At 40.6% G+C, this 13,190-nt stretch overlaps 1 protein-coding gene across 7 annotated transcripts in view; it reads left to right on the top strand.

Annotated features, from left to right (window-relative positions):
- Positions 1-11,877, top strand: part of LOC132711019 (homeobox protein Hox-D3-like) — a 170,958-nt gene extending 159,081 nt beyond the window's left edge. For 6 of the 7 annotated variants that reach the window (XR_015732410.1, XR_015732407.1, XR_015732412.1 and 3 more), the window contains exons 3-4: positions 4,495-4,566; positions 6,333-11,877. The gene's annotated coding sequence lies outside the window, so the exon portion shown is untranslated. Of the gene's footprint in view, positions 1-3,976; positions 4,567-6,332 lie in introns of all 7 variants that reach the window. The other variant, XR_015732411.1, reaches the window with a different exon arrangement.
- The last annotated feature ends 1,313 nt before the right edge of the window (positions 11,878-13,190 follow it).

Here is a 13,190-nt window from a genome sequence, read left to right as displayed (position 1 = left end):
TGGTACCAATAATAGTTTTGTCCTTAGGTGCAGTTGTGGGAGTAAACACATTTAATCCTTTCAAACTTTCCATTTCCTTTTTCATGGCTAGTTCCCATTTCTCTTTTTCTTCGTGAGGAAGTTTCAGTACTTCTTTGTACGTATTAGGTGTTATTGGTTCACTATTTACATTCATTACGTAATCTTTATATTTATCTGGCATCTTGTTCCTATTGTTCCTAATTGTTCTTTCTGGTTTACTATTGTTGTCATGCATATATCTTGCCTCCTTTTTTGTTAGTGTATCAGTTTTTATTTTGTACTGGCTATTTGTCCAGGTTTTGGTCTTGTTTTCATGTTTGTTGATATTTTGTTTATCTACAGTTCCTTCCTTATGATATTTTGTTTCTATGTGTTTATTTGGGAATATTTCATTTAAATGTAATTTAGACCAGTTGGCCTGTTCATGGAACACGGCTGTTCTGGAAACTATAAATTTATTATTGCCATCAATGAATCTATATCCTTTTGTACCAGTTTCATATCCCATGAATCTAAGTCTTCTGGATACATTTTCTCCCTTTCTTCTCAATTGTTTGGGTATGTGTACGTCTGCAGTGACTCCAAAAATATGCATATGTGCCAATTTTGGTTTTCTATTATACATCACTTCGTATGGTGTTTTATTTATAATACTGGACCAGGTCCTATTTTGTGTATAATTTGAATAGTGTAATGCCTCTGACCAAAATTGTTTACTTAAGCCAGCATCCTCTAATGTACATCTAATCATTGTTTGTAGTGTGGAATTTTTCCTTTCTGCAATTCCGTTCTGGAACGCAGAAAATGGACTGGAAGTGTAATGTAGCATTCCTCTATCCTTTAGCCATTGAGAGAATTCTTTAGACATGAATTCACATCCTCTATCTGTCATAATTTGCTTTATTCTAATATTATGTTGTGTCTCTATGCGTTTATAAAATTCCTTAAATTTTTGAAAAGTCTCATCTTTATGTTTCAATGTGTAAACAAAACCATAACGGCTATAATCATCCACTATTGTTAGAAAATAACGTTTTCTATATGTGATTGATGGAGTAAGTGGTCCTACTAGGTCCATGTGTACTAAGTCAAAAATTTTGTTAGTTGATCTGGCAGATTTTTTTGGTCTGGGGCTAGTTTTTAGTTTTGTAGACTTACATACTGAGCATTCCAAATAGTTTTCACAATTTTTTATTTTGACACCTTCTGCGTGTTCTGTCATTTTTTGTACTACAGGAAAGCTGGCATGGCCTAACTTCCTATGTAAGATGTGAGCACACTCATCATGGATTGGTTTACCTATCTTTGGTTTTTTTATGTTGGGTGCATCATTCTGATCATGTGATATCATACAATCATCATTGTCACTATTGCTAACATTTTCATCATCTATTTCTATACATTCTTCAACATTTGAATCAATATTATGTAGCCATTCTTCTTTTGTTATGAGGTAGGGCAAGCCCCCTTTAATTATCACAGTACCTATTTTACTTTTGTTTTTCTCTATGATTGCTTCTCCCTTTGAGAAAGTTATATTAATACCAGAGTCCCTACTTAGTTTTATGGCACTCAATATGTTATGAGGTATTTCGGGTATTAACAATACCCCCTCTATTTTTCCTAAACCAGGCAAAATTACATTCCCTCTGCCTAGTACTTGAACCTTTTCTTGATTGGCTACTTTTATTACAAACTTATCTTCTGTAAAAGAAGACAATATATCTTTATTGTTAGTGGTATGGTTTGTAGCCCCAGAATCGATGAGCCAATTATTATTTTCACTTTGCTGGGGTTTTGTATTGTCATGTTTATTTAGTCCATTCAGTGAACCAGATTTTTTATCTCTTGAGCTTTCTCTGCCCCCTCTATTTTCTCTATAATTTGGTGGGCTCCTATATCTATGCCTTTCTATAGAAGGCTGTCTATGATTGTGTCTGTTCATGTATTCTGGTCTATACCTTTCTTTTGAAAATCTGGGGCAATCTCTTCTATTATGTTCTTTGGACCCACAATTATGGCATCTATATGTTTCATTATATTTTTCTTGGAAAGCTACTTTCCTAACATGTCTATGTTCTGTGTAATTGTTAGATCGATTTTTTCTCGAATTGTCTTCAGCTATCAATTTGTTGGATAGACTTTCTATGGATAAATATCCTAAGTTAATGGTATCAAGATGTGACATGAAATTGTCCCATGATGAGTCAAGTGAGTTAATAATAACACTTTTCATTGTTTGGTCTGAAATAACTTCTCCCCTTAAATGCAGTTCAGCCCTTATTTTGTTTAAACATATTAAATGCTCACTTATAGAAACCCCTGGTTTTACTCTAGATGAAAAGAATTCTTTGGACATTCTTGTTGTAGTGGCTACACTGTCGCTGTGGAACAAATTAAACATACATTGAATAATTTCTGAAACAGTCAGATTTGATTTGATGCTATAATACATTGCAGGAGATATACTGGCTATTATTAGGAAAAAGGCTCTATGGTGTAATCTATCTATTTTTAAAGTCCAAGGTCTTCTTGGAGGATTAGTGATAAAAAATAATAAGTTCTCTTTCATGAAAATAACCTGAAGCTGCTGATACCATTCTTGTAGATTAATACCATCAACCCTTAACTTTGGGAAGTCACTAGGCAAGTTTCCTATATTACTTTGGCCGTTACTTACAACCTGAGGCAGTTCGTGGTCTTGCAAATGCAGAAAATTGCAGAATGGTGTAGGGATGTCAGCAACGAGTCTGTGTGGTTCCCTCATGAGTTCAAATCTTCCCGGGTTGTTTTCTTGACTTCGCGCATGCGCGTTGCTCATTCTTTCTTTGTCTTCGTCGTGGAAGGTTCTCTCCGTTGCCGCCCGCTCGTTCGGCTCCTCTTCCGATGAGTCGGTCTCTGGCTCGGTTTTTGGGGTCCTGGTAACTGCGATTGTCCTTTTCTTTCTCTTGTGAGCGATGTCGCTTGCTTCTGTCCTTGGTGTAGGGCGGAATCGGCAAGGTTCTCTGGGCTCTGGTGTCGTCGCTCTTGAAGTTGGGGTGGAGGCGTGCAGGTCCCGAGGCATCGGTTCGTTCGCTTGCTTCTTCGGCGATTCCCTGGTGATTTTTAGTTTTGGTCTGAATATAGTAAAGAGTGTTTTTATTGCTGATTCTATTTGTATCTCTGTTGGTGTTTCTTCAATTTCCGTGTCTGATTCTTCTGAGTTATAAAGTCTTTCCTTTTCGTTTTCAGCATCGAGAGGATCTTTTCGCGCCAGAGATTTTGAATTTTGTCCTTTGATTGGTTCAGTTTCGCTCATCTTGGAAGTCTGTTGAGAACAAGATGGCTGCCATTCAAAATTTTGCGCGGGATCAGTGTTTCTCTCTTTCGTTGTAATTTTATTTGTAGGTAAATCGCTCACCGTTTTCGAGTCCTTATTTTCATTTGTGTGAATTTCTTTTCCTTTTGTCATTCCTTCGCTTTTTATGACGTTTTTGATTTTTGCTTTGAGTCTTAGCAGTTTTAATATCTCAGACCCGAGAGGACTGCTTTTCAATTCCTTTTCTTTTTGTTCATCTATTATTTCTTGATCTTCTTCCACTTCTTTGCTGTATGCCCTGGTGTTGGGCCTATCTCTTTTAGACATGTTTAAGTTCTTATTGAGTCAATCAAACCATCCTCTGCTACCAGATTGTTGCGATGTTTTTCTGGATCAGACTCAATAAATCATTAGAGAATTAAGAGTTCAAATACAACTCTTTTTATTTACATAAAGGCATTCTATATTCACTGAATATTCACAGATAGAAGCAGGGAAACTGTGGAGGGTAGCTCCTTATATACACAGGGGGTGGAGTCATGAGAATGAGTGATGAGTCATGAATACATTAGGAATCAAAGAATGAATTAACCCTTGATGTTCTTATATACACTATTTACACATTAGAGAATAAGGCATTTACATCTAACAGATCAGAACCCAGATGAACTCAGACCCAAATGGTATCACAAGATTTGTTTCAAAATCTCCCTGTTCTTATTAGCCTTTAGTTCAGTCCTCTATGATAGGTAATTATGAACATTGTTCCTCAATAAAGTTATAGCTTAAATCTAATACTATTTAATATTGCCTGCTTGTATTTTGAGCAGCAGAGCAATCCACTCATTTTTATTTTTTTTACTGTAAATCCAATACAATACTTGGAAGCTCTTTAGATGGTAACATGCATGAGTGTCCTTGGTTTAAATATGTGCTTGCCTAGCCCTGTGATGTCTGGGGACTGTCTTGCTCATTCTTTCAAATGAGCCTTGAAATTTTGCCTCAACATCATCATTCCCTGAGAGCGCCATTGGCTTCAAGATTTTAACCTGGACTTTTTGCAAAAAGGGAGCCTTTACAGTTTGGGGTAAAGGGTTTTTAAAAGTTTATTAATGTTCAGATTATTTGGTGAGTAACCGATACCCACTCCCTTCCCTCCCCCCTCTCTCCAGCAGGCTGGGGCATATTACGCTGACCAGAGGTATGAATTGCATGGGTTGCAGTTTTCAGAGGGCTCTGGGAATTAGGTAAGAGCTGCAGGAAATGAGGCTGAGGATTGCACAGGTTTGCAGGCTGCCAATGTCTGGAATAGACATTATTGAATTAGATGGTTAGCGGTTCTGATTTGGTAGACCTTTGCTTTTCATAGTCTTCTTTCTTCATTTAGGTGTTTCTCAAATAGGGCAACTTTAAAGATGTATGGATTTCAACTCCCAGAATTCCCCAGCCAGCTATGCTAGGGTAGTTCACACATCTTAAAACTGCCACGTTTGAGAAACCCTGACTGAGATTATTAGAAGAAAAGTTGTTGCGAAGTTTTAGAACTGTGAAACTGGAACAGGCTCTTCAGCACTGACCTACCACATGAATATAGGGAAATTCAGGTATCTCCCGACTTTTATCTTTGCAATGAGATCAGCTGAAACATCCTAAAGGACAACATATGACTGAAGTAAATGTGGGTAAAAGATCCGGGAGAGGTCTGTGCTGCACCTTCCTATCAGGCCACCTTTAATCCTGGGGTTTCTTTTTCCACCCCCTTCTGCAGCTGCATCCGGACAAGGCACGCAAACAAACATGCATTTCTGGCTTAAAATCTCACTGGTGCAAAAGGCATGTTGTTTTCTTTGTTTCCACTGAAGATCCAGTCAGGATGTGTGCCAAGAGAAGCCCTGCCCTGCCCTCCTTCCTTTCCTTTCTCACAAGCCAGATTTTTTTTTTCTTCATAGGAACCAAAAATAAAACATGACTCTCCTTCAAAATGATGATGATTTGCAGCTGGAGACATCTGGCTGGATTGAAGCTCCCTTTCCCTCAAATCCCCCTTCTGGACAGACAAGAGGGAAATTCCTCTTAAAGGGCTATTGTGGAAGTTTCCTTTCTCCTCTTAATTTATCACAGGATGCAAGGCAGTTCCTTTCCCTTGTCATAAATCTCTCAGAGGCATTTGCTCCTTTAACAGCAAGCCCTTGCCAGGCTTAGTTTTCTCTTCTTCCTTTGGTTCCTTCCAGAGAGAGAAGAAACAGTGGAAAACCTTTGCTCACGTTACTAGAGCCCCATCAGCGCAGCACCCCAACTTTGCAATCCAAGTTCACTCCACCAACCAAGCAAAAAGGTTAAATAAAGGCTCCCCAAAATGACCCACTATCAAATGAATAATGGCATTGTATTAATCTTTGGTAAAGGGAAGCACAAAATATCAGGATAGTTCACCACTGAAAGGAGACAAAGGCTAGCAACAGAACAAAAATCTAGAATTAACACGGCAGGCTGTACCACATGTCAGGGTGAGGTGTGGCTTTAAATGCAGCAGAGAATAGGGGCTACTTAGGTATACGTTAGGGGCGGGATGGCTCAGCGGTGAAAGATGCTGAACTTGTCAGCTGGAAAGCTGAAAGCCCAGGTTCAAGATTCGAGTGTCATGCAATGGGGTGGGCTTCCATTACCTGCCCCAGCTCCTGTCCACCTAGCAGTTTGAAAGCATGCAAATGAGAGTAGATAAATAGGTACCAATTCAGTGGGAAGACAACAGCGGTCCCTGCGCCTCGGCATGTAGCCATGCTGGCCACATGACCATGGAAATGTCTTCAGACAACGCTGGCTCCTTCGGCTAAGAAACGGAAATGAGCACCATCCTCTAGAGTTGGACATGACTGGGGAAACCTCTACTTTTGCCATTAGGTATATGTTACAATCCTTTGGGAAGTTTATGTCGTGTTATATTTTTATTCCATTTTTAATCCTCGGACATCAGGTTATATCCACTGAAGCTCTTTTTTATTTCTCATAACAGCTTTGAAATGGTCATGGAGAAATAAGTGATTGAGCTTTGAAACTGCCTAGGCAAATTAGGATCGCCAACATGATCGCCAATGTCCAACGACGAATATGGCACAAGAAGAAGAAGAAGAAGAAGAAGGGAAGTTGACTAGGTCTTCTCAGCCTAGGGGCCACATTTCATGTTATAAGTAGTACTTGGGTTATGACGGCACTCAGGACTGGAATGGCTGGCACAAAATGATGTGGTGATAAAGCTTGCGCATTATTTAGCAACTGCAATTCTAGTCGTCCTATGTACCATTGTAACCCCAGGACCATGAGGCTGTTAAGTGGGGACCTCATGTGACCACAATGTAGGAAGAAACAGGAGTCTGAGGCATGCAGGCCGGCAAGCATTTTAATTCTGTAAGTGGAATCCCAGTGCAGTTTTATTTCAGGGGGATCAGTGTTGTTATAGATTAGGCTACTGCAACCAAACAAGACACACACAGACTTCAACCGATAGTTAGAACTGCAGAAAAAAAAAAAAAAACCCAATTGCTACCAACCTGACTTCCATTGAGAACCTGTATGCTGCATGAACCAGAAAGAGGGCTGTGAAAATATCTACAGACCTCTCACATAGCAATAGGGCCTCTCACATAGGGCCGCTCTCCTCAGGGTTCCGACGGCGAGCCAATGTCACCTTGCTGTGCCCAGGGGTAGGGCGTTCTCTGTGGGTGCTCCCACCCTCTGGAATGAATTACCTACTGAGCTCTGGACGGCTCCTGATCTCCGCTCCTTCCATCAGGACTTGAAGACTTGGCTTTTCAAACAAATAGGCTGAGACTGATTCCGGGCTTTATTATTTACTACTAATTAATTATTTGGATTAAATTATGATTTTATTGTACTTGTTTCTTAAGTTGTGTTCGCCGCCCTGAGTCCTTCGGGAGAATGGCGGCATATAAATACATGTAATAAATAAATAAATAATAAATAGCAACAGTACTTAGACTTATATACCACTTCACAGTGCTTTACAGCCCTCTCTAAGCAGTTTACAGAGTCAGCCTATTGCCCCCAACAATCTGGCTCCTCATTTTACCGACCACGGAAGGATGGAAGGCTGAGTCCACATCCTGGACATAAACTGTTTCAACTTCTTCCCTCAAGAAGACGCTTTAGGGCATTGCACACCAAAAGAACTAGACACAAGGACAGTTTCCGCCCCTCCCCCCATGCCATCAGTCTGCTAAACAACTAATTCCCATAACACTGTCAAACTACCTAGTAGGGCTGTGTTATTATTATCCTTCTCATCTTTTCTATTACCTATTATCTAATCTTCTTATGACTATAACTTTGTATCTTACTGTTTATATTGTTTTATTTATTATCCTACTATGGTTTATGTTGATTGCTTATTTAGTATCCTATGACTATCACTAAGTGTTGTATCTTATGATTTATGATGAATGTATTTTATGATGATTATGATCATGATTTATTACTTGTTGCTTGTATGTACACTGAGTCCTTACGCACCAGAGACAAATTCCTTGTGTGTCTAATCACACTTGGCCAATAAAGAATTCTACTCTAAATCCATTGCCATATACCATCTCTGCAATTTAAGTCATTTCCCCCCTAAAATTGTTTTTGGCCATTGAGAAGGAAATGTGTTGGCATATACCATACTGTGCTACCTTTTGACAGATAAGAACAGCTCTTCGGGAGCCAATTTGATTGAGACTTATGAAATACGAAAGTCTTCCCCACCAATGGCTGTTTTTTAAATAGAAAATTGTGTTGGAAGTTCTATGACCTGATCTCATGACATAACATGATGCAGTTTGGCCCTGAGTCATAAACTCTAACCATTACCAACACTGCCTTCTTGTGCTCTTATGCACCTTCAGTAAATCTCAAAAGAACCTGTGAAATCCAGTCAACAGCACCACTTGGAATATCCTGCATGGCTGTCACATATCTTGGACGGGCAGAAGTTCTAATAAAAACTTTTGAAGCAGCTCATGTGTGTAGCACTGCCTGCAAAACCAGAACTTTCCACGGCTTCAAAGACCCTTTTACAGCCCTACCTGCAGATGTCGGAGACTGAACCTGTGACCTTGCATGCAAAACAGGTGTTCTTCTACCCCTGAGCTACATCTCTTCATATAAACCTCCTTGAGATCTAATCTCGTAGTTCAAGAAGATGGACGGGAAGCTATTGCTCCCTGGGCCTTGATAAAGGTGAAAGAAAAGTTTTTGGAGAAATATACCATAAATGGATCAAAGTAAAATGTATTTCCATACAGTGTGTCATTTGATAATGAAAATTACAGGTTCCAGAAGTGCCCAAGGGTGCAAAGAGAGGGCCTATCAACATGTGACACTAAACACATTGCTACCTATTACTTCAGAGAGCGGTTGTCGTTTTAATAGAAAGCACAAAGTGTGTGTGTAGGGGAGGGTCCCCCCCCCCATTTATAATAAAACAGACAGAGGAGTGATGTTATTCTCTACCCCTTGTTAAAACCTCTGTGAGGGAAAAAGTCCCATTGTAAGTACCCAGCGTGAGCAAGTTATTCTTATTGAATAACTAATTCTTTTAGAAGAACAGATGTTTGGAAGCATCTGTTTACATTTTGGGATTTCAAAAGGAAGGGGATGCTGTGTTCTGATCACTTTCCTAATTAAGTGACTAGCATTGGTCACTATAGGAAAAGGTTTGTCAGCGTGAAATTGGAGGAACCAAATCGAAGTTCTTCCTGTCTGACAGAGAAATATAGCAACCTGCTTTATACCAAGGAAGATTATTTGACTATCTATGCCTCTGTCATTTACTCTGCCCAGTAAATGGTTCCTAGATCTCAAAGGATTTTTCTCATTACTTTCTTTTCACTTTCTTTCTATGCATTTAACATGACTATGGAATTGTCCATTGCAATGAAAGGAAGAGGAAGAGCCGGTCTTTGTGACATCTACTCAAAGCATTCTTATTCTGTGCAATATCTCCAGACTTTCTCCAAGAGTTTGCCTAAGATTCCCAAGCCCATACAGACAGAAGATGAAATGAAACAAAGAAGGAAGAACACAAAATCTATCTATCTATCTATCTATCTATCTATCTATCTATCTATCTATCTATCTATCTATCCCTATCTACCTATTTACCTCAATCTCTATCATCTATCTACTTACATATCTATCCCTATCTCTATCTCTATCTCTATCTCTATCTCTATCTCTATCTCTATCTCTATCTCTATCTCTATCTCTACCTACCTACCTACCTACCTACCTATCTACCTACCTCTATCTATCTATCTATCTATCTATCTATCTATCTATCTATCTATCTATCTATCTATCTATCTAATCTCAACCTACTTATCTACCTATTTACTTACTTGCCTAACGTATGATACCCTACCATTCTGGAGGGAAACAGAAAATGACTGGCAATATATTTGGCTTTCCATAATTTGCTGTGTCACTGTTTCTCAGCCATGTTAGCTGGGGAATTCTGGGAATTAAAGTTCACACATCTGCCAGTTGCTGAGGTTGAGAAACATTGTGCTATGTAGTTCTGCTCTCCATCCACTGTCCCCCATCTGCACCAAGTCTGCAGAGTTTCAAATGCTGGTTTGCCCTCACAAAAAAGCCTTCAGAGATCACAGAGCAAAAGTTTCTGAAGGTCATATTAGAACAAGCATGTGTTATGGGGAGAGTGGGACAGATAGAATTAAACCCACTGTCCTCATTCCTTCCTCCCCACACTCTCTGTAATCAATTTCTTCCAGAGCTGGTGTCTCCACCCCAGCCACAACTTCTATTGGGTCCATGTTACCTGTCTTTCCCCACAATGCCTTTGTCCTACTCCTCCCTTAAGATCAAGCACTACAAACAGTTCTTTTACTAGAACTAGGGAAGTTGGATAATCCACTTTCCTTCATAATGTTTCTAGCTGTCACTTCAAAGTGGACATGGGTTATAAAGCTGGGTGATATTCATGGTAATGCCGAGTCTTTTCCAACCTCAAGAAAATTTTCTGAACTGGTCCTATAAAAACTGTCCTTCAGAAAACCAGCATCAGACTAGAGCATAGCTATCAATCTGAGCTTATATAGCTTTTATAATGATGAGCCGTGGTGGAGCAGTGGTTAGAATGCAGTATTGCAGGCTAATTTTGCCGACTGCCAGGAGTCGGATTCTCACCGCCTCAAGGTTGACTCAGCCTTCCGTCCAGCTTGGTAAAAGCAGGACCCAGATTGTTGGGAGGGCCAATATGCTGAATCTGTAAACCGTTTGGAAAAGGCTGTAAAGCACTGGGAAGCAGCATATCAGCCTAAGTGCTATTGCTAAGTGCTTTTAGTTTTCATGGTCTTCTTAAAATGCAAGCATGCCAGTCAGTAGTGGGTTCCAGTTACCTTTGTTACCAGTTCAAAACTGTGAGCGCGTGCTTGCTTCGCTTGCGTACAGCGCTTCTACGCATGCGCAGAACTTCTGCGCATGCGCAGAGCGTCTGTGATGATGCCCAGGCGGGTGGGCGGAGCCTCCCACCACTGCCACTACCGGTTCGCCCGAATGGGGGCAAACTGGGGCGAACCGATAGAAAGCCACCTGTGATGCCAGTGTTATCTCTTCTATCATACCAGTGGTGGGTTGCCCCCGGTTTGGACAGGTTCACAAGAACTGGTAGTAAAACTGGCAGGAGGCCCTGCCTACTGCCCCGGATGTCATCATCGGTGATCTGCGCATGTGCAGAAGGCGCACGATCCCGTTGCGAACCAGTAGTAAAGGTAAGTAGAAACCACCCCTGTATCATACCTACCTAAATATTCATTGTTGTTGTTGATGCTGCTGTGTTTATAATTTCAACTTGTTTTAAAGATCCATAGTTGAATGTCATGTGACCAGCAGCAAATTTACTCAGTGAAAAACATATAGGAATTGCTTATCCCTCTGAAACGAGTAAGACAGCCCTTGTATTGGAAGGAATACCTTGCCTGTCATTCCCAACTTTTTTTTTTTTTAATTTGATTTATATGCCGCCCTTCTCCGGAGACTCAGGGCGGCTTACAATGTGCTAAGCAATAGCCTTCATTCTTTTGTATATTTATACAAAGTCAGCTTATTGCCCCCACAAACTGGGTCCTCATTTCACCTACCTTAGAAAGGATGGAAGGCTGAGTCAACCTTGAGCCTTGGCGAGATTCGAACCTGTAGTAATTGCAGGCATCTGGTCTTAATAACCAGCTTAATAACAGGGTGCCTTAGACCACTGTACTACCAAGGCTCTTGTAAAGACATGTATGGTTTTCTTTAGAACAGGAGTGAGGAGATCTTTTTTCCCCTCCCAAGAGACTTCAACTTACGGTGGGCTGCATGGCGACAGATCAGGAACAGAAGATGGCAGCTGGAATATCTGGCATACCTTCTGTTCTTTCGTTGCACAGGGAACAGGGGAAGCAGCCCGGGGATTTAACATTTCTTCATTTAAGTATTCAGTGCCAATGACTTTAAATGAGACATAGAGATTGCTACTAAATAAATCAGTGGCGCTCTCCATTTTGCAGTGTGCTCTTGACGCAGCCTTTGATGGACAGTTATTGAAAGAAATCCGGACGAGGATCTCTCCCTCCGTTTTAAATGCTTCTAATATGAATCGCTCTCAAGGTAACCATTACTATCTCTTAAAAACATTTTATTACAAGGGGCAAATGTATGTTTTAGCAATGCTCAGATGGCTACTTAATGTCATGTTTATCCCAGGCCAGACACTCTCCAAAACAAATGAGAGTTTTAAGATCAAGCTTTCCTTTTTGTTTAATGGAGCCAAAGTTGTTTAAATCATCCACTTCCATATAAACGTTTCACTTAAAACAAGCCGACCTATTCCTCTCCATTAAAAGTTCATTCATCACAAGGGTTCCAGCAACTTTCAAAGAGGAATTGGACATCTCTACGGAGCAGAAAGAAATAGCTAATAGTTTTACAGACCCAGGAACAGACTGTGAAAGCTCTTTTGCCTCAGGGCTGGATCTCCAATCAAGGGATCTCATCAAAGGCTGCGCATTCCTGCCCCACAAAGGCTTCAGATGTTCTCTCACATGTGTGCCCAGGACAGGATATTGTGTCAGTATCGCCATATGTGCAACCCCATACGGTGTTACATTTGGCAAGGACCATCTCTAATAAAGTCTAACAACACTAGACATTTGTCAGCAACTTGGGAGGATAATGAAGTCCACAAATCCGGCAAGCGTGTTAGATCACATTTCTTGTATCCGCATGTATAATTCATGTCCAGAGAGAAGACTTCCAGATATTCCCCGGAATCAAAAGATGTGCTCGTTCAGCATGCTCCTCACCCCATGTATCTGATGTTAATACGATGCAAAAATAGGCAGGAAGTATGATTGACAGCCAGTCAACAAATCGATATATATAGGGCAACGACCCTGGAACTGTAGTCCTTCATATTCCACCTAGAAGTGAGAGTGAATGGCATTCTGCATGTAAACAGATACACCTGTAACATCTGATTTACTGTATTTCAGAATGTAGCATAATGTACATTACCATCTAAAGAAGCTGCTCCTCAGCCCACCTCCAGTATCTAATAAAGGCAATCAACTCCAGAGTCTAAGAACTCTTCCAGACATGGGTATAGATTCATTAAAGGGCTCCTTCCAGAGGTGATATTCAGCCGGTTCGGATTGGTTTGGGCAAACTGGTAGCGCCAATGATCAGTTGGCCCCGCCAACCAGCCCCCGCTCTATCCTGTCCTTTATTTCCTGCTTTGTAACTCATCTCAATCGCGCGGCACAGCTGATTCCCCACCCCTCGCTGTTCTACTTACCATTGCTGACTTGGAAGGTAA

This window comes from Pantherophis guttatus, chromosome 2 (assembly GCF_059756535.1).
Source record: "Pantherophis guttatus breed Tessera chromosome 2, ASM5975653v1, whole genome shotgun sequence".
In the NCBI taxonomy this organism is placed as follows: Eukaryota; Metazoa; Chordata; class Lepidosauria; order Squamata; family Colubridae; genus Pantherophis; species Pantherophis guttatus.
Note: the sequence above shows the minus strand (reverse complement) of the source record. Positions and strands in the feature narration are given on the sequence as shown.